Source organism: Triticum aestivum, chromosome 6A (genome assembly GCF_018294505.1).
Source record: "Triticum aestivum cultivar Chinese Spring chromosome 6A, IWGSC CS RefSeq v2.1, whole genome shotgun sequence".
Lineage (NCBI taxonomy): Eukaryota > Viridiplantae > Streptophyta > Magnoliopsida > Poales > Poaceae > Triticum > Triticum aestivum.
The window spans coordinates 9,704,342-9,731,668 of NC_057809.1; the positions used below are offsets into that span (position 1 = coordinate 9,704,342).

Sequence of the window (27,327 nt, forward strand, 5' to 3'; positions counted from 1 at the left end):
GCAAGGAGAGAGGGAGAGGTTGAGGAAGACTCCATCCAGCAGCAGCACAACGGCGTGGTGGTGGTGGAGGAGTGTGGCAATCCTGCAGGGCTTCGCCAAGCACCACGGGGATATGAGGAGAAAGAGAGGGAGGGCTGCACCAACGAGAGAGATCAAATCGCGTGTCTTGGGCAGCCCCTAGGCCTCATATATATAGAAGAAGGGGAGGAGGGTGCGCCCCCTCTAGGGTTCCCACCCCTAGAGGGGCAGCATCCCTAGATGGGTCTTGGGGTGGCAGCCAAGAGGGGGAGGAGAGGGAGGCGCAGGGAGCATGGGCCTTAGGGCCCATCTGCCCTTAGGGTTTGCCCCCTCTCCCCTTCTAGGTGCATGGGCCATGGTGGGAGGCGCCCTAGCCCACCTAGGGGCTGGTGCCTTCTCACACTTGGCCCATGTATGCCTCTGGGGCTTGTGGCCCCACTTGGTGGACCCCCGGGACCCTCCCGGTGGTCCCGGTACGTTACCGATAAACCCCGAAACTTTTCCGGTGACCAAAACAGGACTTCCCATATATAAATCTTTACCTCCAGACCATTCCGGAACTCCTCGTGACGTCCGGGATCTCATCCGGGACTCCGAACAACATTCAGTAACCACATACAAACTTCCTTTATAACCCTAGCGTCATCGAACCTTAAGTGTGTAGACCCTACGGGTTCGGGAGACATGCCGACATGACCGAGACATTCTCCGGTCAATAACCAACAGCGGGATCTGGATACCCATGTTGGCTCCCACATGTTCCACGATGATCTCATCGGATGAACCACGATGTCAAGGACTTAATCAATCCCGTATACAATTCCCTTTGTCTATCGGTACGATACTTGCCCGAGATTCGATCGTTGGTATCCCGATACCTTGTTCAATCTCGATACCGGCAAGTCTCTTTACTCGTTCCGTAACACATCACCCCGTGATCAACTCCTTGGTCACATTGTGCACATTATGATGATGTCCTACCGAGTGGGCCCAGAGATACCTCTCCGTCACACGGAGTGACAAATCCCAGTCTCGATTCGTGCCAACCCAACAGACACTTTCGGAGATACCCGTAGTGTACCTTTATAGCCACCCAGTTACGTTGTGACGTTTGGCACACCCAAAGCACTCCTACGGTATCCGGGAGTTGCACAATCTCATGGTCTAAGGAAATGATACTTGACATTAGAAAAGCTTCAGCATACGAACTACACGATCTAATGCTATGCTTAGGATTGGGTCTTGTCCATCACATCATTCTCCTAATGATGTGATCCCGTTATCAACGACATCCAATGTCCATGGTCAGGAAACCGTAACTATCTATTGATCAACGAGCTAGTTAACTAGAGGCTTACTAGGGACATGGTGTTGTCTATGTATCCACACATGTAACTGAGTTTCCTATCAATACAATTCTAGCATGGATAATAAACGATTATCATGAACAAGGAAATATAATAATAATCAATTTATTATTGCCTCTAGGGCATATTTCCAACATCAACCGTGGTATTATAGGAGCATACCACATCACCTTGGCAGGAATCTTCTTCCTGGGGCGCTCACCCTCGACATCACCAGGGTCATCGCGGCTGATATTATAGCGCAATGCACCGCATACCGGGCACGCGTTCAAATCCTCGTAGGTAGAGGATCCAGTCATTAGGGCATGCATGTATCTTCTGCACCTCTAACCGTAGAGGGCAGACAGCCTTCTTTGCTTCGTACGTACTCTTGGGTAATTCGTTGTCCTTTGGAAGCATCTTCTTTATTATTACCAGCAACTTTCCAAATCCCTTGTCAGATACACCATTCACTGCCTTCCATTGCAGCAATTTTAGTGTGGTGCCCCGCTTTTTCTTACCAGCTTCGCAATTCGGGTACAACAATTTCTTGTGATCCTCTAACATGTGCTGCAACTTCTTCTTCTCCTTTTCATTTGCGCAGTTTCTCTTTGCATCGGCAATGGCCGGACCTAGATCATCAGCGGTCTCATCTGATGCCTCTTCTTCAGCTTCTTCCCACATTGTCGGCTCAGCTTCTTCCCCCATTGTTGTATCATCGTATTAAGGGAACCCATGGCAAGGATAGCTATCGATGTCCTGTTCTTCTTCATTGTCTTCCATCATAACCCCTCTTTCTCCGTGCTTGGTCCAAACATTATAGTGGGGCATGAAACCAGACTCAAACAGGTGGATGTGAATGGTTCTTGAGTTAGAGTAATTGTGACCATTCTTACAGCCAGCACATGGACAAGGTATAAAACCATCCGCCCGCTCGTTTGCCTCAGCCGCAAGCAGAAAAATATGCACGCCCTCAACGAACTGGGGAGAGCATCGGTCATCGTACATCCATTGCCGGCTCATCTTTATTACACAGCACCAAACAGACCAAATTAATACAAGTTCATACATAAAGTTCATACAACACTTAAATGCAACATATATGCAAATAACTCTCTAGCTAAAGCATTTAAATGCAACAACAAATGCGGTCAAGATCACAACTAAGGTAACAATTGATCCAACAGCATAATGATACCAAGCCTCATTATCAATGGCATATTTTCTAATCTTTCTAATTTTCAAGCGCATTTTCTCCATCTTGATCTTGTGATCATCGACGACATCGGCAACATGCAACTCCAACTTCATCGTCTCCCCCTCAATTATTTTCAATTTTTCTTTCAAATACTCATTTTCTCTTTCAACTAAATTTAACCTCTCGACAATAGGGTCTGTTGGAATTTCCGGTTCACATACCTCCTAGATAAAAATATCTATGTCAACTTGATGGGCTTAATTTGCCATAAACACGAAATGCAACAAATAGTTATAAAAGAGAATATACCACATCCGAATCATAACCCGGACGAGATCCGACGGGGACGGATATCAAAACCATGGCGCTATGTATAACAAACAACGTACGGGTAAGATAATTATACGAGTAACTATATATCTAAATCACACAAACATGAATTTTTTGTATAAAAAAGATAAGAACAAGAGGCTCACCACAAGGTGGTGCCGGCGACGAGACGGTGCGGGCGATCGATGGTGGTTACGACAGAGACGGGAAGGCACTAAGTAAACCACACCTACATATGCAAACTAAGTGTTATTTTGACCTTAGGTTGCATATAAATCAAATACTACCACATATAATTCCTCCCAAGATAAAACCCACAAATCACTATACTTATAGAGCATTGCAAGAGCTAATCTAGCAATGAGAGATGAAAGGATAAAGTTGCTTACCTTTGTGATCACTTGGATGGATGGGTGCCTTCAAATCTTGGACAAATTTTGGCAAAAAAGGAGGTGAGCTCGAGCAAGAGGGGAAGAAAACAGAGAGGAGGGGAAAAACAGAGCGCTTCGGCTCGGGCTGGACAAAGCACTATATATACTGATATCTTTAGTCCCGGTTGGTCATAAGAACCGGGACTAAAGGTGAATCTCTAGTACCGGTTCATGGCATGAACCGGTACTAAATGTGTTGGTGGGCCCCTAGCCTGACACAAGCCTACCACCACATCTTTAGTACCGGTTCGTGGCATGAACCGGGATTAAAGGTTCGCCACGAACCGGTACTAATGAGCGCCGCCCGCCTAGCCAATAACTCAAACAAGAATTTGATATGCAAGGGTTAAAGAAATACTCAAATTATCAATGGTGCTAACAAATGTATGGTCTAGTTTGTTTTAACCAATAGAAGAACAAAAATAAAATGAAGTTTGCAAGGTTCCACCTGATATATTTCTAAAAGACAAGTTAAGACATTCAGTTAAATCTAGATCGTAACACCAATCTATAACTTGAGATACAACTTGATATAAAAGCCAACTCAGTAATATAGTAGTCCTTGAAAGGAAACATCCCAAACAGTACGACGGAGGAGGAAATGTGCAATTACAACCTATGATATGGCCAGACAATAATACCAAACAGAATCACTAAAAAGCATGTTTAATGCATGTATCATAACCATTCAGAAATGGAAATGGTAACCCTATGCACAGTATGACAGAACATGGTTCGGTTAAGTAGAACGTCCATTATGGACACTAGTCGGATGCTTGCGCAAGATAAATCAGAGGAAGTACATGTTTCTTTGTTCCTTCGTCATGATGTTGTCTCCAGAATTAATCGGTGATGCAGGGCTCTGCTATGACAGAGGTCGCTTCTCCTCCTGCGCCAGCAAAACACAAACTAATTTGAGGCATGCCAGAGGACTGGATTCAGGGCCCGCTAGATTGAGGAGGAAGTGGAGATCTCACGATGCAACGGGAGGAGGGAGTAGCCTGGGCTCGTGGAAGACATGAGAAGGGGCAAGGCGTAGGAAGAGAAGGGCGGGGATGAGGACGCAATCAACCATCAGGCCATGAGGAGCAGAGATGTTGCGTTTACATTTTTTTCTACATAACATAATATCGTAGTGGAATTGGGTTGGACTACAAATCGTGTACTTTGAGGAATCTAACTACCGTTGGCCACAATTATATTCCTTTAGGACTCTAGCCACGATTGATTTGCCTCTAGGTCTCTAACCATGATTCGTTATTTGATCTGAACAGTCTATTTAACATCCCAAGGCTTAATTTATGTGTCTTCTCAGAGTTAACGTGGTTGCTTTATTAGTGCTTCTAATTAGTAAATATAAGATCTTGTGCTTCTAATGAAAATTCCAAATTAATAATTATGGAAAGGGGAACATGCACACAGTATAACGGTAATGTAGGCAACTTGCGAGGATCATCTCTCTGGTATTGACGGGCAAAGATTCATACCATTAATCATCTAATCGAGCCATTTATTTACATCCTTTGATTCAGCACTTCCACCAACAAGAGGGCCACAAACAGGCTGATGGCAAAAAACATGGAAGTAACTAAGCCCACTGCCATCGGTGATCCTTGAAGCAAATAAAGAGGAAAAAATAACTAAAGTGTTAACTGCAACATCAACCTGATAACTCCAACACTCCAAGTTTAAACTGTACATGTGCAGATAGTACATAGAGTTTAACTCTCGTGTGGCATAGAATTTACCCAGTGGCTCGAATCTATTATATATAAAAAGTAATTTACGGGTAACCAGAAAAAAGAAAATAAGCTAGAAATTCCTACAAAAAACAGAAATATCCAACCTTTCATTTAGTAAATCAAATATTTACAACCATTAGATCCACTTTTTAGTTGAATAAATTACCCACCAATGCCATGAAGTATATATGGCTAATTTTATTTACACGTATGTGTCTAATCTAGCCCCTAAACCTATTTTCCTAGATTTCCCCATGGCAGCCGCCGGCCACCTCTCCCAAAACCTATTTTTCTATATTTCTCCATGCATGGCTGCCGCCGGCCACATCTACGTACGTACGTGATCCTCCAACCATTGACACTTTCACTATCGGACATCACATGGATTTTTCCTTTAGCTCCACGTCCACTACGTAGATCCCTTTGCATTCATAGGCATCCCATGGATTTTCTATGTAGCTCCATGTCCGCTATGTAGATGCCTTCCCTCTCCTACATAAAATTCTTACTGCAGTTGATTTTCTCTGAACAATTTTCTTTTGCAGATCTGTATAGGACGAGAAGATGGTGTGCCGGAACACACACAACTTCTGAGGTCGTAGACGGCGCCAATCGCAATGCTAAAGAATTTTTTTACAGATTTGTATGACGAGATGATGTGCAGGAACACATGCAGCTTCCGAGATCGTGAAGGTCGTATCCAGGAAATGTCAGGGCGCTTAAGGTCATGCGTGACGAATTAAAGGTGTGATTTCGATTAACCCCGCTGCTGGCCGGTGTACGTACACAACATAAATAACAAAGTTTGATTGATTATTCCAACGGCAGTATCGAGCAGCCGAGGCTGTTCTGTACGTGCATGTCCAAATCACTGGAGTTGGCATATGCAAGGATCGATCAAGAGTTTAAGTACGTGCATGTTTGCTTCTTTGTAAGGCATCGGCCTGTAGTAATCCTTGAGTGGAAGTTAGCTTTTATTCGGCGTCATTCTGACAGGAAGTACTTGGTAGCGTGGATCTGAGCGGATTGCCACCATGATCCTGGTCTTGCATCATCCACGTTGATAGCTACCAGGGTGTGGAAAGATTTAGTGATTCCAGGATAAGGCCATGTGCGAGGAGCCCATACCGATATTGATATATATAAGTATAAGCTACAAAGTACCATACATTTCTATTCATCTAATTTTTGTTTGAAAAATTATCAACCGAATCATTGTAGCTATGCATGCACATATGTTCTGGGTTTCCTCTCCTAGCTACACAGCCATCGTTGGGTAAGATATATACGATTGGGATACACATATGATGGCCTTTCGAGAATGAGAAATTTGATGAGATTCACACCATATATATGCATGATTACCATCACTCTTTTTTATTGATCACCTTGGACTACATGTGCTAAATTATTTCTTTGCAGAAGAAAAATCTATAACTGAAGTTTTATATATTTCTTTACATTCCCTTTTTTCCGTTTACAACCACCGAAAGTATAATTTATGTCTGATCGAGAGTATCCATGTGGGTATTTCAAACATAGAAAAGAAATAGTACATCCTGTAATTAAGAAAAAATACCTCACCAAATTAGAATTAAAAATAGAAAATAGAAAATAGAAATCTATCTATTATTATTTTATTATTATATATAAAAAGTACTTGATGGGTTAACCAGAAAAAGATAAATAAACTACAAAATCTCACCGAAATTAGAAACATCTGTCCTTTAGTTTTATATTTCAGGAAATAATAACCGTTAGATCTATTTTAGAGCTGAAGAAATAACCGACCAATATCATCCTTGTAAATTACCCACTATTGCCATTATATAAAGGGAATATGTATCTGGCAACTGTGTGGCAGATTGCAAAACTGCCACACTGATCTCATCAACGTCTGTTTTGAATCTAGTGGACACGATCCCACCTGGCAGCCCCTGTTATCTGTCTCCTTCACCTGCTCCAGCCGCGCCGCCAGGAAGACTTCATCTGCCCGCGCGACGCGCTCGGCACCGGTCGCGCTGGCAGCCGTCGGTCGTCGGTGTCCCTGCCCGCGTCAGCCCCTTCTCCTACCCTTCCTCCTCACCATCTCCTCCCTCCTCTCTCTGCACCTGAGCTCACGCGGATGCAGCTCCGCCTCCCGGCCTCCCTCTGGTACTCCTTCTAACACCCAACCCCCCTAGCGCGCTGCCCCCCACCTCCCAGCGTGCCTCCTGCCATCGATGACCCATTTGATGCCGGTCGCGGACGACGCAACCTGACCACCACGCGCAATTGGAGCACTTTGCGCCGCCCGCCGCCCGGCCAATTGCGCGACGAAGCCGGCGCCTGAAGTCACCTCTCGCGCGACTACACAACACACTAGCGGTGGCCACCGCACTCTTTCACCGCCGTTGTCGGGTTCTATGCTGATGTGCCGGCACCGCTGCACGCCCTTCCTCACCACCTTGCTTTCCCGTAGGGGTGTCACAAGCAAGTTTGTAATAGAGAGACGCCGCGTTGCCAACCCAAATCCACTTCCTTCCATGGAGTTCGCTGCTGCCATTCGTCTTCTCCGATGTGTGTGAGCTTCCTCTTGGCAGCGTCGCGATGGCCAACAGGTGGGAATCATGGATGTGACAAGCCGAGTTTTCCTGATGAGAGTAGGCTGCCTCCCTCGTTCTTTCATAGGAGGGGCCGCAGGCACGAGAAGAACATACACCCATCGTCCCCTCTTTCTCTTGACTTCACGGGAAGATTAAGGGAGGAAAGGAGATCATTTGTGGCTCACAGGATGCACTAGGCTTCCCTCAAGAGATGTGTGCGTGTACATGCTTGTCTTCTTCGCCTCATTTAGTCCTTGTCCAGAGCAGGAGCACGCTTGAGTAGGTCATTGCTACTGCTTATCTCTCTCTATGTATATCTTGTTGCTGCTGCCCTGCTGCTCCACTTCGCCGGCCGACAACGCTACTGTTTTCTTCTCATGTGTGGAGGTGGAGGGGGAAAAATACCACGGTGTTTTTTGCAGCGGTAGTTTTGATCCGGGGAAAAACCTATTGAAAACATAGTGCCGTAACTTATATGTAGACAGCATGCCAATATACACAATCACATACGTGATAACTTACGTACGAAACACCTTGGTAATTTTGATAAGAGAAAATTTATTGAATAACATACCTTAATAAATTCAGTATAAGTAGCATGATAATATATGAAGCACAGACCTGATAACTTCATACAAACACCACGATATCATTGGCCGGGGAAAACGTTGTTCAAAAACATATCCTCAATAACTCTGTGTAAATACATGGTAATATATGCACCGAAGATCTGATAACTCAGGTACAAATATAGTGGTAATTGTGACATTGGGAAAAAAGTTGTTGAAAACACCCTACCACCCGGTACTTCAGTGTAAATAGCATGATAATATATGAACCATAGAACTGATAATTTAAGTACAAATACCGCCATAACATTTTGACCAAGGGGGGAAGTTGAAAGAAAATAGCATGGTGACATACGAATCCCATACTTGATAACTTAAGTACAAACACCGCCGTAACATTTGACCAAGGGGGGAAATTTTATTGAAAAACATACCCCCGAGAACTTATGTGAAAATAGCGCGGTAATATATGAACCGCATACCTGATAACTCACACGTACAAAAGATAGGGATGATTTTTTTTTTGAAAAGATACTCTGGTAACTTCGGTAGCATGATTTTTTTGAAACGATAGGGATGATTTTTTTTTGAAAAGATACTCCATAATATGTGAAAATAGCATGATTTTTTTTTGAAAAGATACTCCGGTATCTTCTGTGTAAATAGCACGGTAGTATACCTCCCTTTCCTGGTATTTTTATGTGTAAATAGCATGAAAACATATGCACTGCGATAACTAAACACCATGATAAGTTTTTGATCCATGGGGGGAAATTTTGCTGAAACATACTCCTGATAAATTTTGTGTAAATAGCATGATATTTTAAGCACTGCGGGGTTGATAGTTTACCTAGAATCACCATGATAACTTTTTTCCCGGAAAAAGTTGTTCAAAACATCCCCGATAATTTTTGTGTAAATAAAATGATAATATAAGCACCGCATAACCGATAACTTACATATAAATATGATGGTAACTTTTTACCAAAGGAAAAAATGTTGTGAAAAATATACACTCGCCTCGCGGGGCCTCTTGGATGAACACAACATATGGCGTGCCACGGGAAAGTCACATAATGTTTAGTGTCATGAGGGGCACACGTGCTCGTGGGTTGGCCCAGAATAACGGCCCACTTTGATCTGCTATAGGCGTGATAAGTTACGCAAAAATATCGTGGTAATTTTTGACCTATGAAAAAAGTTACCGAAACACACCCTGGTTTTTAGGTGTAAGTACCGTGATAATATACGAAGTGTAGACCCGGTAACTCATGTACAATCTCACATGGTAACTTTGACCGGGGGAGGTTGATGTAAACATACCTTGATAACTTATGTGTAAGTACCATGGTATTTTATACATCGAAGACCTTATAACTGGTCTGCAAAACACAATGGTTACTTTTGAAATGGGTGTAGTTGTTGAAACATAATACCTGGTAAGTTCTATGTAAATAGCACGGTAACTTACGCAACACAGGCCTGATAACTTGCATACGAATACCATGGTAACTTTGACCTAAGGGGAAATCATGGTAATTTTCTGTAATAACACAACTGTAAAAAAAGGGGGGGGGGGGGGGTCAAAACGATTAGTTTCTTTAGTTTGAGCAACAAATACCTAAGGGTCAGTTGGTTGTGGTGGCGCGCTTTGTTGCCAGGGAGTTGTGGGTTCGAATCCCCCATGCGCAATATTTGATAACTTACATACTCGATAATTAATGTGAAAATAACACGGTAATATAAGAAACACATACTTGATAACTTACATAAAAACACCGCAGTAACTTTTTGACCAGGAGAAAAAGTTGTTGAAGAATATAACCTCAGGAACTTATGTAGAAATAGCACGATAATATACAAATCACATACATGATAACTTAGTACAAATACTGTGGTACCTTTTTAGACCGGGAGAAAAAGTTGTTGAAAACAATTTATGTGAAAATAACACGATAATATATGAACTGCATGTCCAATAACTTACGAATAAACACCGCAATAATTTTGACCAACGGGAGACAAAGTTGTTGAAAAACATACTCCAATCCTCGAGGTAACTTGTGCGATAATAGCACGATAATATGTGAACCGCATACCCGACAACTTACCAGAAACACCGCGGTAACTTTTTTGACCGGGAGAAAGAACATACCCCGATAACTAATGTGAAAATAATATGGTAAATACGAACCGCATACCCTATAACTTATGTACAAATACCGTGGAAACTTTTAACCAAGGGGAATTTTTTTTTGAGAAACATCCCCCGATAACTTATGTGAAAATAGCACGGTAATATATGAACCATGTACCTACTAAATTAAGTACAAATACCTGCGGTAACTTTTGAAACGGGGGGAGGGGGGTTGCTGAAAAATATAACCCCGGTAACTTATGTGGAAATAGCATGGTAAGTTGCATACCACAGGCTTGGTAACTTATGTAGCCGAGGCGTGATAACTTTTGACCCGGAAAAAAGATTCGTCGGAACATATCAACATGGGATCTAGTTTCGAAGATCTCATCGCGACGAATCTTTTATGTGAAAACGGTTTTTGCATCGGATCAACGGTTTAAGCTACAAAACATTTTGAATTTTTGAAATAGGAGAGAATCTATGATGACATAAGCTTTTTTGTCCTCTAGTACATGTATGTAATTAGAGAGAGGGATGGACCTTTAGTCACACCCTAATCTATATCCTAATGCATGCATGCATGCATGTATTTATATGGGAAGAAGGAGAAGTGTGGTAGTTTTGCTATCCACCACGTGTGCCAAATAAGGGTCCTTATATAAAACCTTATGCTCCTAGAAAATTTTCCTCACGTCTAAAACAATCACGTGTCCACATCAAAAAGAAAAATAAGAATTGCCCTTCCTGTAGCTGAAGAAAATCAAGTGTCCAGGTAAAAAAAAATACACCAGTCCTGACATGTCGTGGTGTCTAGGTTAGAGAACAATCGCGTGTTGAGGTAAAAAATAAGAATCACCCGTTCATCTAATAAATAGTTAAAGAAAATCACGTGTCCACGTCCAAAAAAAAACCCGTCTTCATGTGTCGACATAGAAGATCAACCGTCCATCTACCTCATGAAAATCACGTGTCAGGTCAAAAAACAATCACCCATTCAGATTTTTGCAAACGTACATCCATCAGGTGGATACGTATCTGTACATGTGTTGCATTGTCTTTCCGGCCGGCCGGGAGCGAATCAATCAGGAGCTTTGTTATGTAACATAAGAGGGGAATCGATCATGCATCTTTACTTCATGTGTGTGTACGTGCGTGTTGACCCTGGGCAGAATCAATGAACAAGGATGGCTAGCTTTGCATTATAGGAACCGGTCAGCTTTGTCGCTTATGTTAAATATAGAGTGACTAACGTGGTAATGAAATAGAGGAAATCAAGCAAACCAAAGCTCAAAATTCACCGGTTCTAAATGGTCCACTCGAAGTTGACCAGAACAGATCATTCTGCAAAAAAAAAATTGATTTCTCCTCCAAACCTACGTATATTATCTATTATGGTCTTAGAATTATCAATCGTATCTATCTATACACATACCATTGTGGTAGAAGAAAACTTGGTTTTTCAAATTACTATGAGCGGATCCTAAACAGAGAAAAAATTCAGACCTAGGGAAGGTCAAAGTAATCGAGATTTATGGTGCAAGCAGATGATGTAACATGCATGTGGACGAGGTGTCGTTCTAAATAGTGGCCGGAGAACCAGCTGTACGTACACACAGATATCAAAGAAGACATCCTAGGATTGGTAACAGGAGCATCTACGCCTACGCAGCCAAGGACAAGCCGCATCCATCTCACGAGATTTCACCCTGGAATGATAGAATTCAAATATCAAGTAGTTACATTCTCATGCCACTTGATTTCCATTATCATGCTACTAATCTCACCCTTCACCAAAATTCAAGGCAACATGATAGAATCGGCTGGCAACGATGACAGATGGGGACATCCAAAGTATCCAGTTAGCTAGAAAAGGCTATGCAACGCATCCTGCCTTTTCTATCAATCATAATGTTTTCCTCAAACCACACTATGTATCTGCATCATCATCGGTTTTCTCACACAATTTCGGCATATTATATTGTACAACAAATAATATACAAAAAGAACAATTAAAGCCTATCATTTATTTATCACGAAAATATATGAGGCATAAATTGTATAGTTCGGCACCAAAGACCTCATTATAACTGCTTCCATTGAATCACCTCCATCATGGTAATTGACAAACCAAATAACCTTATTATTCAATCTATTGTGGTACACATGAGTTGTAATGGGTTTTTTCTTCATGAATGTAATGCTCAAATTTGACTACGAAATTTTTCTGGAGTCATGTGTTGTAAGGTGTACACATATAATAGAATCCAAGTAAAAGTTCTAATTCTTTAGAGTGCAAGACTACATGAAACATAATAATATGAATATATATACATGATGTTTAATTTCTTTCAAAGATCTAACAAAATTAAACTCCTGAAAAAAAATTCAATGGTAGATTCGGAAAATTACAATAAATTTTTATTACATCTAGGTGTGAAATGATAATTTTTGTTAATCCTTATTAATTAGGTTCTGATTTATTATTACTACTAATATTTATGTACTATAAAAATAACGAATGATAATCAAAATATTCAAAAGGATTCTAGAATATTTGTAATCTCGCATTATATAAGAAATTTAATGATAAAATATGACAAACGGTTTAAAGACATTGCCTAGTTTTAGTCCTAAAAGTCCTCCAGATATATAATACATTTACATTAGAATTAATATTTTCAAGGAAACAACATGACCTATCTTTCTGTGCTTGAAAAAGCTTAGATAATATAAGGCTAAGCGAAAACTCTGATGTAACCGTGAAACTGCAAAGTATTTTCAGAACAGGAACAGCTAGCAACAACAGAAACGCTATTACAGCATTATTCAATTTTGAGATCAGATGAAACTGCAAAGTATTTTCAGACTACTAATAAACGAGCGATGACTGGCTTTCACGAACGGTCAATATCACATAAACAAAGCTATTGCAGGAAGAACGAAGACCGAAGACTTTCAGCTTAGAAGAACTAGAAGAAGCAACCATTAAACTAGATCAAAACTAGATGACCAAAGGAAAAACAGACTTCGTATCATCATGGCCAAACTAAGAATCTTTTTCTATGGAAATATAGATTGAGGATTGCATTGAAAACTGCAATGGCTATCTATATCTATACCTATCTATACCTATTATTAAAACAAGGTGATATTCTTGGTTTCGTCCCGCTTAAAGATGATTTTATATAAATGAGGCGGTACTAATTCGGGGACTTATATATCTATCTTATTCGGGGACGGGGATTACCGAGCGTACGCGCTTGGGCTTGAGCGAGGTGCACGGACCGAGCTGGGCCAGATATGCACATTACTTTTTTATTCGTCGACTCGGGAGCGCAAAAAAGCCAATTGTCCGGGAGTTTAAACCCATGGTTTCCCTTATTATGTCTTAAAGGCTAGCTAAATGCACAATTAAATAGTCTCACATCGCCTCTTTTCATCAAAGATCATCAATTTATATACGGACCACTCGAACGAGAAAACAAGCAGTCCGAGGAATATACAAACGAGGTAAGATGTGAGTAGGAACGTGCTCGACCAAGGCAGATCTCAAAAAAGATGAGTAGGAACGTGCTCGACCAGGGCTCGCCGGAGCAGAGCTTGGCTGGATGTGCTTGAATCGGCGCTAGGGAAGTGAAGAGGAGGGAAGGAGGGAGGCAAGCTCGAGCTTGTACTCGGCCATGGACCGCACCCACGGGAGGTCGCTCGTCATCGCCCGGGCCCCGGGGCTCAGAGGACCGGGTAGCTAAGAGCGTGCATAATTTTTTTCCCCGTTGCAACGCACGGGCATGTTTGCTAGTTGAGAACATAAAGATAGAGTGTGCAGACATACACTTTACCGATATTTGAAAGTGTTGAGTATCGTGATTATTAGGAAAGCTAGGATAGTGTAGGATATTATTCTACCTTGCCTTGTACTTCAAGATGATCATGTACTCCTATATATATGCCCATGAGGCTCAAGCAATACAACAAACTATTCCACCAAATCCCTCTCTCCCTTCTAACAGAAAGCATTTGTAGAATGCTCTGATCTGATCTCTCACACTCTTAGTTCCAGTATGTGTGTCAATATTATACGAGTGAGGATGGACAAGTTCATTGCAGTGGGATACTTTATTCTCTACTGAATGATATAACCATCATTCAGTGACACATAATCAAATTACCAGTTTCACCCAGGATTAGCAACACTAAATAACATGGATCAGACAAAAAGCATCCAGTTTGGCAGATAACACCGAATCTGAAATGACCAGCATTATCACTTCAGACGACCAAAACGGACAAAAACCGGCTAAAAACAAACGTTTGAATCGTCGTGTTGGAGTTAGCGGATGCATGCTTATTCTGGTTGGGTCATGCGCCCGATGTGGGCGACACAACACAAGCTCAGGCGTGTGCGTGCGTGTAGTTAGTAGAAAGTACTAATCGGATCAGCCGGTGTGGCTTCACCGTGGATTGCATGCATGCAGAAGTGTATGCGTGTGTGCATGCTAGATAGTGGCTATTGGGTGCGTGTTAGCTGCGGTGATCCGGTTATTTAACCCATGTAATCAAGTTCTGTTTGTGTAAGAATAAATTCAAGAAAAAGGCACACGTCGTGTGGTGCCCCAAAGTGTGCATGTCTTCTCTACCCTCAGCTTGTGTGTGTGTGAGAGAGAGACCTGGGCAAACCCAACAAATGCAACTTAGACTATTTATTTCTATTCAACATACTTATAGAATTCCAAAAAAAAATATGTGAAAATATTTTTAGCAACAAACTCGTATGAATAATTTTGTGCAAAGAAATTATGGGTCAAAGTTTCGAAAGTTCAACATGGTACTCCACTCGTTCCAAATTAGCTGAAGTTCTAACTTTGTGCTAAGTTCCAAAGTAACTGAAGTTTCAACCTGGGCATGTGAATTATTTTTTGCATGCACAAGAAGACCAGTCCTTGAATGGTCAATACAACAAGATCAGATAAAAATCTCCAATGATTAGTACATAGAGCATGTGGTTTTGTGATCCTTTTCCAACAAAACATATATCATCTATAATAATACTCCATGTACATTGTGCATATGAAATTCACCCATGGATTTAATTTACTTGCAACATGTACATAGGAAAATTTCCACGGTCAACTTATCTTAGAAATGCATCGTCACTCCCTAAAAGCATCCAATTATCCAGAGCCTGTAACCAAATACTATAAACTATCCCTCCGTCCTGAAACAATAGCCGTTCAAATGAATGTATCTAGACGCATTTCAGTGTTAGATACATCCGTTTAAGCGACGGTTATTTCTGGGCGGAGAGAGTATGTTACAAGAACGGAGCTATTGGAAATTGTTGCATGCGGTGGATTGTAGAAGTGACACACGCGTTTCTTTACCGAATGGCAAACGAAAGACTAATGAATTCGCATTCCAACCGGTGGTATATACTCAAGAAACTATATCTAAAGCTTCTGAAACATCAAAAGTCACTTCAACATACTCCAGAACCTGAAATAAATGGACGTGTACTAGTTTACCATGTAATGATATGAAATAAATGCAAGAAAAAAAGACTGAATAGAACCACCAACCAACCTCACTACAAAAAAAATACACTTCCGTGATGATACGTGTTTGTCACAGTAGGTCGCGTTTTCTGTCATGCGTGTACATCCATGACAAATTTATGACAGAATCAAGATAGTCATATTTGTGCTGTCGTAGAAGTGTTCCATGACATTGCCAAAATTATCATCACGGAAGTGTCCACTTCCATGACGATAAATCGCGCGTCATAGAAGTACTTTCATTAAGGGTGACCGACACGTGACATCCACCGTAACGGAACGCCGTTAAGCTATCGGGTCGGATTTTGTATCCGATAGCCCGTTAACAGCCACGACCAATGCCGATTTTCCACGTGTAAAATTCTCATTGGCTGACGGATCCACGCGTCAGCTCCGCATTGGCACAGGTGTCACTCATCCAACAGTCGAGATGGGTATATGATATGTTGACACGTGGACCGGCCTAAAAGTGGCCCACAAAGAATAAATGGGCCGGCCCAACCGAAGGCCCATAAGATTGAGCGGACCATAATGGGTCGGCCCAGCTAAAGGCCCACAAAATTTAGCGGACCATAATTGGCCGGCCCAGCTAAAGGCCCACACGATTTTGCAGACCATAATGGGCCAGCCCAGCTAAAGGCCCACAAGATTTCGCGGACCACAATGGGCCGACCCAGCTAAAGGCCCACAAGATTCTGCCGACCATAATGGGCCGGCCCAGCTAAAGGCCCAACATTCTCTGTCAAATCGACCCGTCAACGGCCTGTCCTAAACTTGTCATCAACGCGGCCCATGGTCACTTCTGGCCCGTTAACAGTCCGCTAAGTAATTGGGCCAAATTACGGCCCGATGTATTTTCGGCCTGTTAAAGGTCCGGCTTCATTTGGGCCCATTTACAGGCCATCAAAACTTTCGGCCCATAAACGACCGTGAAGTATTTGGGTCATATTCAGCCATGTCTGACATTCGGCCTGTTAGAGGCCCACTATAGCTTTGGGCCACTTTCGGCCTGTTGTCATTTTCGGCCTGTTAACACCGGACGTAAACCATGGGCCATATGTGGCCCAACATCATATCGGGCCCATTAACGGCCCATATAAAAATGACGATAATCTAGCCAGACCGAAGTTCCGGCCTGTTAAAGGCCCGTGTATTAGGTCGGCGCATTTACGGCCCGTCCGGATTTCGGCCTGTTAAAGTCTAGTGGGTTATTTGGCACAATCAGGGCCCAATCTCACTTTCGGTCTATTAAAGGCCCATGTATTTTATAGGCTCGAGATATTTACACCTGTAAACGGCCTATTTTTACTGAGGGCCCAAATTATGTTTAGGCCTGTTAAAGGCCCACTATGGGCATAGGCCTACCAGAAAAATATGAAAGCTTATGCTGATTTAGGCCTAAATATTTTTAGTGGGCTACATGCCAATTTCGGCCCGTAAACGTTTTAAGCCCAATTGGAATGGGCCCGACGAATATTGGCATGTTGGGCTCCTACGAAGCTTTTGGCCGAATACATTACTAAGATAAACCTACACTATACAAAAATAGCATCGTAATTACTGCAGCCTGAGGCAGCATCATAAATGTTGTATCACAACAAAATAAATTCCAACCATACAACAAAAGGCATGTTGGCATAAAGTTTACAATCCTTCCAGATAAAAGCACCATCAGATGTATAGAAGCACATATCATTTGACCTGAGTGCTAATGTTTCAGGCTGTAGAATCTGATGGAGCAGCACGATCTCCACCTTTTTTCCGCCATTGCTCTTGAACAACGAAGCGAATGTCTGATAGTCTGGTTTCAAAACCATTCATATCTTGACGACATTTCTCAACCACTATTCTTGTTTCCGAAACAACGTCCATTAGGGATTGGACTTGTGTCTGGAGCACAGATATATCACTCTGTCTAGCAGGAAGATTTTGTTCAGTAGGCGATTTGGACGAGGTTACCTTGACAACCAACCCAGAATTACACAGGAAGGTGCTTTTTGCACTGTTAGTGGAGAGATACTGACGCACTGCAGCAAGAGGTGACATTGTGCCTGTAGTAGCCTCGTCACCTTCAGCTGGTTGTGGCTGTTCAATCATTTGTTCTATAGATTCCTGAAAGTTTGAACTTGTAGATTAGTGTACCAGATAAGTTACTAATGAGATAAAAACAAACAAAGTAGGTTAAACGTTTATACATAACTTATTTTGGTATACTACTGTAATACACTAGTAGAATGCCTGTGTGTTGCTATGGGCCTTTCAATATTAGACTAATCATAGGTAAATTTATAGTGTGGAGGAGACATAACAGACAACGCCCATCACATTCAAACACAAAAGCGCCGAGGTAAATTTACATTGCACATTTATGTCAATTGGTCAACATGTTTCCGTTGACTCCAGGAATGCCTCCCGCCATTTGATGGGGTACCCAGGTAGGGTTACGCTAATGGAGATGTTTCGATTAGAAATCAATGAAAACTTTTTGAAAAATAACGCCTAGCTTGGAGCCTTGGACTTACAAAGCCAGAGACATGGTTTACGTCCATGGGTGAGGAAGGGAATCGTAGGAAGAGTTGGATATACTTATATTAGTATTTCAGGTCTGCCGAATACATAGGGTTCCTGATATTTTGGATATTTTACGCCAAGTCTTTTACTAAACACAACAGGCCTCTCGCAATCTAAGAGGATACTTTGGTTTTGGGTGGTTCAACAAGAGGTATTGCTTTAACATGTTGTTTCCCAGTCGAAGCCCTCTTCTTCCAACTGTCTTAGATAGGGGCAACAATTTGTTGAGAGATAAGAATAAATGCTAGTAGTAAATAAGACAAAATCGTAGTTAATCCAACAATTTTCTAGCTAGAATTTCAGATCAAAAAAAGGGGATAATTCATGTTGTGTGGTTACAGCGGCCATACACATAGAAGTGACTCCATTCTGAAGCATCTGCCCAGTACGGGGGCAAAAGTCACAACAATATACTTGCAAACATAGACAGAGCTAAGACTTCATATCTTTGCTATCAGCCAGAGCTTCAGCTCCGATCCCTAAGTTAATATTCGCATCTTCTCAGTAACAATGCTGTTATGCCCAACTTCTGTGATCACGTCACACAAGGATCATGGACTGATTACAGGTCACGATTACATGGGCACAAGAGCAAAGCATACACATGCCAAAAGACAGAATATGCGCTGACTGAATAACCTGCACGGAAGGCATTAGCACTACGGTAATGTCCCTAAAATCTACACCAGAAATGTAGCAAAAATCCTGACAATTAGAATATATTGTAAAACAGAATGACAAAGACACTTCAGTATATATAACCAATGAAACTCAGTTATCAACAAAACTGAGCTAACTAATTTAAATGGGCAAAAATGGATTTGATTGTGGTAACCAGTTAGATCACAAGGTAATAGTGTCTCCCGTGCTTGAGGCCGGTGCAGGCACGTTGGACCTGGCGAAGGACTGGATCCATCGGTGCGATTTATGCGGCCATATCCATCTGCAAGGGAGAACGGTGAGATGGTCAACGAAGAAGCATTAGAGCAACAAAAGTCCTCCTGAACCTTTGATTCTGTGGAGGGCAGGTAAAAGTAAAATTATGTTCCAAAATTATTTGATAACAAGTTAAGTTCGAAAGTGAAACTTGATCTTACAACAGTGCGAAAAATAACTATGAAATGCTGAGGATCATCTCCCTTCAGAAATGTCATCAATTAAGAATGCTAAAAAGATCATCACAAATACATATACATAAGTGTATGACACTTGGTCCAGCCTACCTGAAGGCCTTATCTGTGGCTATAAAGGGACGATTGTAGGGCACTTATACAAAGACAATGTCCTCCTCAAAGTGCACGGCCGACACGGAATCTGCTGCCTTCAGTCTGTCCTAATTTTGCCATGCACCCCATGTCTGATTATCCACAAGAGGTATGCCAAACAACAAATCAGCTGGACCATGAAACAGAAATACAATAAATGTATGTGGAAGGTAATTTTCCTTTATTGGCAAAACATTTGATAATGGATTAAACCAACACCAATCACTACTTTATCGCGCATCTATTGCCAAAATGGCAGCTTCTCTTATAGATCATAGCAATAAATTTAACTAAAATATAAGGCAATAATTTGGTTGACTGAACCAGACACTTGTTGTAGCCACCTACTCCAAATGTGTGCGTGTGCGTGTGTGGCTATCTCTAAATCGAATAAACCTCCAAGTATGCAATTCATGAGCACAAAACAGAAATTATAATTCAGTAACTTAGAAATTAATCAAATAGAGGGATCCTAATCATAATGTTTTACATACATATAGATCAAACAAATTAGGAAATTTCTGAAGTTAGAGAGGACTGAAAAATGAAGCGGGAGGAGAGAAATCATGACTCACCTCACCCAACAACAAGGTGGAAATTGCAACCCAAAAAAAGAGATGCCCTTCCCTCTCTCAGTGACGAGCATGCATGCCTTCAGGAGGCGCCGACCTCAATCTCCTTCCTTCCTTGGATGTGTTATCTAAGTACAAATTCCATAAAAAATACAAATCATCCAAAGGAGATTACTTTCCAGTAGCCAGGGGCTGCAAAACGCAGCCATGACAAACCTATTATGCATGTGCATTCACCTTTAAGAGTGACTAATCAGTAACCACTAAAAGGGAGTAGGAAATAAACAAAATACTCGTATTACTATTAAGAAGTGAATGAAACATATCATTTTTCTGGCTATTGAATTTCCTTGAGAACCCCTAGCAAGCATCAGTGCAAGATTGCTGGCCACTAAAAAGTAGGTACGCAAGAGTCAAGTAGAGACCGAAAAGTATGAAAACACCTAGCATAAGTCAAGCAACCTTCAACCATGATAAAAGAACACCCTTTCACTAAGACCGCATTTAATGGACTAAAATTATTGATGATAGCCAGGTCTTACCATAAGCAATCTGCTGTCAAATGTTTTGCGCTCTTATGTTGCGTCTCTAGAGAGTCATTTCTACAAAAAGTGACATTACAGAGAGCCCTGCAAGTGATGCTCCAATGGGTAGCCAATGGATAAACCTACACCTGCAAGGGCACCTTGGGTGCTAGCTATTCTTGCTTCAAAATGGGTAATGGTTTCAAGAATCGAGTGAATGGATCGTCCAAGGCTGACAGCATTTTCTTTGCTGCGGCATCTGAAATAAAATGTGGGATAAGAAAATTCAATCAGACATCATAAGAACTGTAAAAGCACGACATCTCTCAGTTTTGCATAGATCAATGCCTCATATATCTAAGTGGTTTGTTATGTTTCTAACAGAATTTTGGATTCAACCAAAGTAAGTGGAAGACATATAACTGCATTTGATCCAATTATCAAATTCATTTGTATTTTTTAAAATATGAAGACTCGCTAAAGTGTGAGCCGTTGAGGCAGCTGATAAATTATATGATTCATCATATGATAAATTTAGTAGCTTTTGCATGAATCACCGTGATTCTACCTACCATTCTTATAGTAATGTGATTTCCTCAACCCGTTGCACTCACACCTCATGTAGACATTAGGGCCGAGGAACGTGTAGAAACAAAATCCAAGTACAATCATGTGCCTTTTAATTCCTACAACAACTATCCGATTTGCAAGAGAATAGTTTCTCCTCAGATCACACAACTCCTGCATAATAAGAGAAACATATGTATCAATCTTAAAGTCGATGACCTGAAGCAAATTAGTGGCAGTAGTGTAGATGAGTTTTGATCAAGGAATATATGTCTACATACTTGAAGCAAAAGAAAACACAAATATATTCAGTATAAGGGTTTAGCTATCACCTCATTAATTTGACCTCAACTTCTTTGGTGCTAATGCACATGTTTCAGCCAACAAGTGTTGTGAGGTGAATGTGTTGAGATCAACAAGTTTTAGTGCCGTAGATAACCGCTAATGGCCAATGATCTGGTGCAAAAACAACTCAACAAAATGTTCAGATCCTACTTTTATATAGAAATTATTAAGAGGGCTATTACTATGTACTACCAGTGTATTGTGAAAAAAATGTTCAGATCATTTTACCTTTGAGGCTGCTGTAATCTGCTGTAAACTTTGATAATTTAGAATATAGTTCAGGTAGGCGTAAGCCCGTCGTAGTTCCCTGTCGGGAAAAAAAGTGTATTGACCATGGAATCTTATCAAAACTGTAAAGTAAAACACACACCACCGAAGAAATCAATCTTTAAGAAAAAAAGAGTACCTTCGTCAATACAGCTGTCACTGAAAAGTAGTTCCCAAGTAAAAGAGATGCCCAAGCCTCATTTATTTACAACGGGCCATCATATTGACAAGTACAACGGGCCATCATATTGACAAGTAGGGGAAAACATAAATCAAGTCTGCCGACTCTGTATGGAGAAAATATCAGATATAGCCTGCTCTTATGGATTTGGAGTATCCCATATTAAGTTCAAGTGCCATTTGCTGAAGGACACTTTGCAGAACATAAGATTTCAATACTACGGGAATATTGTGTTGCATAACTGGCCATCTAATTATTCAGAAATCTATAATTCTAGAAGAACAATAGATCAACATTTTGTATGAGGATTTGACATGTATTTCCCTGAGTAGAGATGATACCAAAAGCTCGGCTACTTGTTAATACCTCAAAGGAATTGGCTGAACCTGCAAACAAAATAGTATTAATCATCTGCGAATTTTACAGTATACTTCTTTATTACTACAGGGAGGTAGAAGTGCCCTACTTTATAGATATATATGAATTTAGGGAAGCTTACAACTGATGCAGTTCAGTGAAGCTGCCATTTCCAACTAAAGTATAGATGTTATAGAACGTACACCTGTTCCTGCAGCAGCACAATTCTTCTTCTCCCTCCCTCCCTCTCTCTCTCTCTCTCAATCCATGCACGCACATGTCTATCTCGCTCTCATCCCTTCTCTGCCTCGCCAACACACTAAGCACCCAAAGCTCGTGGTCGTTGGCATCATGCTGCTCCCGCACCCGTCACACTCACTATCATGGCCTAGAATTCTCATGACCGCAGCCCGCCCCAGGAGCGTCCAGGGGTGCGAGCCGGCCACTGGATTGTCCCTCCCCGCCACGGGCAACACCACCTCGGAGAGCTGCCTCTCACCGGTCGGCTCCCAAGCAGAGCCGCGGCTCTCCAACATCAGCCTCGGTTCATGGCGTCACCTACGGCGGTATCCTCCCCGGCCAATCTCCCACACGTCACACTTTCTCTTGCTCGATCTGGAAAAAAAATAATGCGAAGAGACAAACCTGAGATGAGTAACCGGCGGATCAGAGAGTCCTGGTTTAATTCGTGGATTGCAGTTGAGATTTTGACGCGGGGTATACCTGTGCTCCTCCTTGATCCAGGCCTTCCACGGTACGCCCTTGCGGCGCTCCTCGTTGCCCGCACGGCGGTCACAGCCACGCCCTGACCCGTGGTGAGATGATGGCGGCGGCGGCCCACGAGTCGGGGGCCTCGACGTCCGCACTTGATGACGCCGATGTTGGCCTCGACCCCGGACGGTACCACCCCGGACGTAGGCGGCAGCGAGATAGATCGCACAAGATCTGGGAGGTCATCGGCGGCGTTTACTCGAGGGAAGGGGATCGCACGCTGCGTTTAGTCAAGGGGATCGGGATCGGGATCGCCGAGGGCAGCGGCGTTTAGTCGAGGGGATCGGGGACGAGCGCTTTTTCGTGCGGTCTGGTTTTTTTAGTGCGTGCGTGGGGTGCGGGGAGGGGGGAGACGAAAATTAACCAGCGAAAAAAACCCGCGGAGACTATTCACCAACTGAGACATTAGGAGTAGAGATTAGCATGTATTGTAGTGCCAACTACATAATAAAATCACTTTCGGAACATATGTCCATGTAACATGCCTAGTGTATTGTTTATTTCCTCACATTCGTTGACATCTAAGGATAAAGAGACATGGTTTAAAATAGGATGAACATAGTATGACATCATTCATATCATGGGCAAACAAATATAAAACAAACAGGCTATTTTATCATTGTGTGTGCACGTGAACATAACAACTAGATTACAGATCAAGACCAAAAGAATATCCTTCATCTCTTTTAAACCATGTAAGGTGAAATGATACGTTAAGACAACTGTGAATAAAAGTGAACAGAGTAACTGACATTGGCTGCAAACCAAGTAGTTAAATGAACACATCACAGTACCAATCAGTTCAAGGCAGGAGGAGTAAGGACTTACAACAACGGCTTGAACTGGTGTGCTCATGCCCCTCATCTTGCTGGTGTGGCAATCTTTGAAGATATGCACTGCATTCGGTTCAGCTTCTTTTTGGTCCGCACGGGATTTTCTCTGTATTTGGAACAAGTCAATATAGATACGATAATATGGCACAAAAAAAGAAGGAAGTGACAGCTATTTACAATTGCCTCGCAGTGTGCAATATAGCTACGAGATCCTGTGGTCTGTTGAAATTTCACTTTAGAACGGTTGGTTTTGTTCTTCAAATAGTTAGCCTAGAAGAAGATATACTTATAAGGCACATACATAAATACAAGTTCAATATGTAGTCTGATCAAATACATATAGCCTACCTGATACTTTGGATCAGACCAGTGTTTAACGAGGGCTGTCTAGTCTTCATCTGTAATATATTCCACTGGAGATGTTTGGGCGATTTCATTGTTAGCCTTGCCTTCAAAGTGAGATTTTCTAAGGTGGTACCGATACTGTCGCAGAGCAGACTGAAAAACATGAGTGCATGCTTGTCTAGTTGCATCATCTTTCGGATCCAACTTGAACCTCATCTGTTGAAAAAAGAATGTGAGTCTTATTAAGAGGAAGCTAGAAAGTATGGGACAGAGCAAGACAATATTACTAATTGGGATGAATAACATTACTTACGGATAAATGGTCAAGGAAGGTGTTAAACTGGGTATTGTCTGTCTCATTCCTGTACTGGATCCACGTTGGGAGGATACGTGCATGACACCTAACGGCAACGGCTCCCTCTGATACTAACTTGGCTGACTCTGTAGCATCACATGGCCTTTTTAAACCTGCCTCTAAATGGATCTCCATTCTTCCTCCTTTAGATTTTGTTAATCTGTCAAGTATTATCCCTGATGTCTGTTTCTGCTTGCGCCGTGGTGCTAGTTCAACAACGAATATGAAAAGTGTTAGTGTACATCAAACTGTGAGAGTACATATAAATGAGCATGCAATTGCAACTTGACTCGGTCAGGTACCGTCTTGGTGTTGATGCTCATGAGGTTCATCTGACCTTGCCAAGTCCTGTTGTGTCAGCAGTGCTTCGGAAGTAGTGTTAGGTGTGAAGGCACCTTGGGAACTGGCCAGTTCCGGAGCAAACGAACGAGTAACTGGTTGAGATGCTGGTACAGTTGAAGCAGATGCTGCAGCTGGTGGAGCAGGTGATACTGTGTTTGTAGATTTAGCCGGTGGACTTGGACCTTCTACTGCACTATAAGTACCAGCAGAATCTCGACGACAGAACCTTTTCCGTTTCACCCGACGAGTTAACAACACTCCCTACTATATTACTTTCCTTACTCTTTTTCGACTTTGCCATGTCAAGCTGTACCCACAACACAAAAGAAATCACTCTTCAGAACTCATTGATGCATGATACAAACAAGCAATACTTTGATGTAAGACAACCGTATGAGGATGGAATATGTAAGAAAAACAGGACGGCAAGACATATTCACAGCTACGATGTGCAAACTAAGAAGAAGGATTTTCAAGTAAATAGAAGTAATGCAAGCTAGACACCATATGAAAGATGCAACCAATATTACTCTGCCAAGTTAAAAGTGTCTTGTCATAAGTGACAATTCGAAAAAATAGAAGCAGTACAACGTAGAAATCAATGCAAGATGCAACCTGTCGTGGTTTTGTCACGGCAGATGTCCTCATGAAAGGACTTAGTCGTGGAGCCATCGCTACGGGTTAGCTTGAAGGAGTTAAAGCGGACACATGGACGCAAAAGAGTTTATACTAGTTCGGCCCCTTCGATGAAGGTAAAAGCCTACGTCTAGTTGTGATGGAATTGATGGGGTTTCGATGACTAGGGAGCAAACAAGCTTCTCCTAAGTCTCGAGTTGTTGTCTGTTGTTCCTGAACCACCGCCGGGTCGTCCCCTTATATACATGGGTGACGCCCGTCGGTTTACAGAGTCCCAACACCGGCTCATAGATGTGTCTGGTTTGGTCTCTACTTATTCCTAACTTACAATACAAGTTACATACCAACGCCGGTTTACGGCTACAGGGCTTAAACCGATTATGGGTCTTGAGCCCTTATCTACCTTCATGGGCTTTAACATACTTAACTACGGATGAAGTTAACCTGGCCCAGATAGGCCGGTTTACGCCCAGTAGTAATATCCCCAACATTAGGCCCCAGATTGATTTGAACAGGTTCATGTCAATCCTTAGGAAAAATTTCATCTTCTACATCTTCTTGTAGTTGGTAAACCGCCGTGATGTCATCTTCTCTGATTGCTGTAAACCGGCGTGACGTCATGTGTCATAGAGAAACTATCCATGATACCTTCTTGTTTAATAGATCTGCGATAATCAAGGCCACAGCTCCATTTCCAAACTCGCAGCCCCTTGATACTCGCGCCTGACACATGTCCCTTGCTTTATAAATAGGACCGAAGGGTCATTTCTTTTTCCCCTTCGTGCCCTTCTGCTTCGTCTTCCTCGCATCGCCCAGCTTCGAAGCTCCGCCGCCGCCGTCAACTTCTGCACCAACTTTGGCCGATGCATCACCCTAAGCGTAATAGAGCACCGTGGCGATCTTCCGCTTCTTCCTCAGCTCCGATAAGTCTTCCATCCTTTCCATTATAGATCTGTTCTAGGGTTTCCCTGTTCCGTAGCGTTCATCGCTTGCTTCTTGTTCATATGATAGACCTTTAGACGAGTCTGTGAATCTTTGCTCTGTGTAGCAGTAGTTTTTATCCTCCGTTTTCACTTCCGCATGTCAAGACCATAGATCTCATCCGTACCTTCGCTCATTGATTCGGCACTGCTCCTCTTGGGCCTTGAATATTTATCTCCTTTATGAACATGTTCCATATCCAAAGCTGTAGTATAATTTTGTGAAATCTATTTTTTTGTACTTACTCATCTGCAGTCTTGACTGTTCAATGTTTAGACCAGGCGGTTTAACTTTGTAGAAAAACTGACAAACCGGTATATACCATTAGTCCCCTTGTTGAACCGCCAGAATTCCTTAGCCAGGCACTGCCGCTTTGTAAAACTCCGGTTTATAAACAACTGCCTCTGGTTTAGTAATATATGCATCAGGGTATACCTTGCCAACATGTTCCTGAACCGGTAATTACTACCTTGCAGACTGCGCTATGGCTAAACAAGTGTATGA

At 42.1% G+C, this 27,327-nt stretch overlaps 1 long non-coding RNA gene across 1 annotated transcript; it reads right to left on the reverse strand.

Moving 5' to 3' along the window:
• Window positions 1-18,850: 18,850 nt before the first annotated feature.
• On the reverse strand, window positions 18,851-23,597 carry LOC123129948 (uncharacterized). The gene is made up of 7 exons (XR_006463708.1): window positions 23,284-23,597; window positions 22,162-23,175; window positions 21,416-22,062; window positions 20,862-21,102; window positions 20,323-20,447; window positions 19,706-19,839; window positions 18,851-19,425 (listed from the first exon to the last, which is right to left on the reverse strand). It is a non-coding gene; the product is annotated as an uncharacterized lncRNA (long non-coding RNA).
• Between the last annotated feature and the right edge of the window lie 3,730 nt (window positions 23,598-27,327).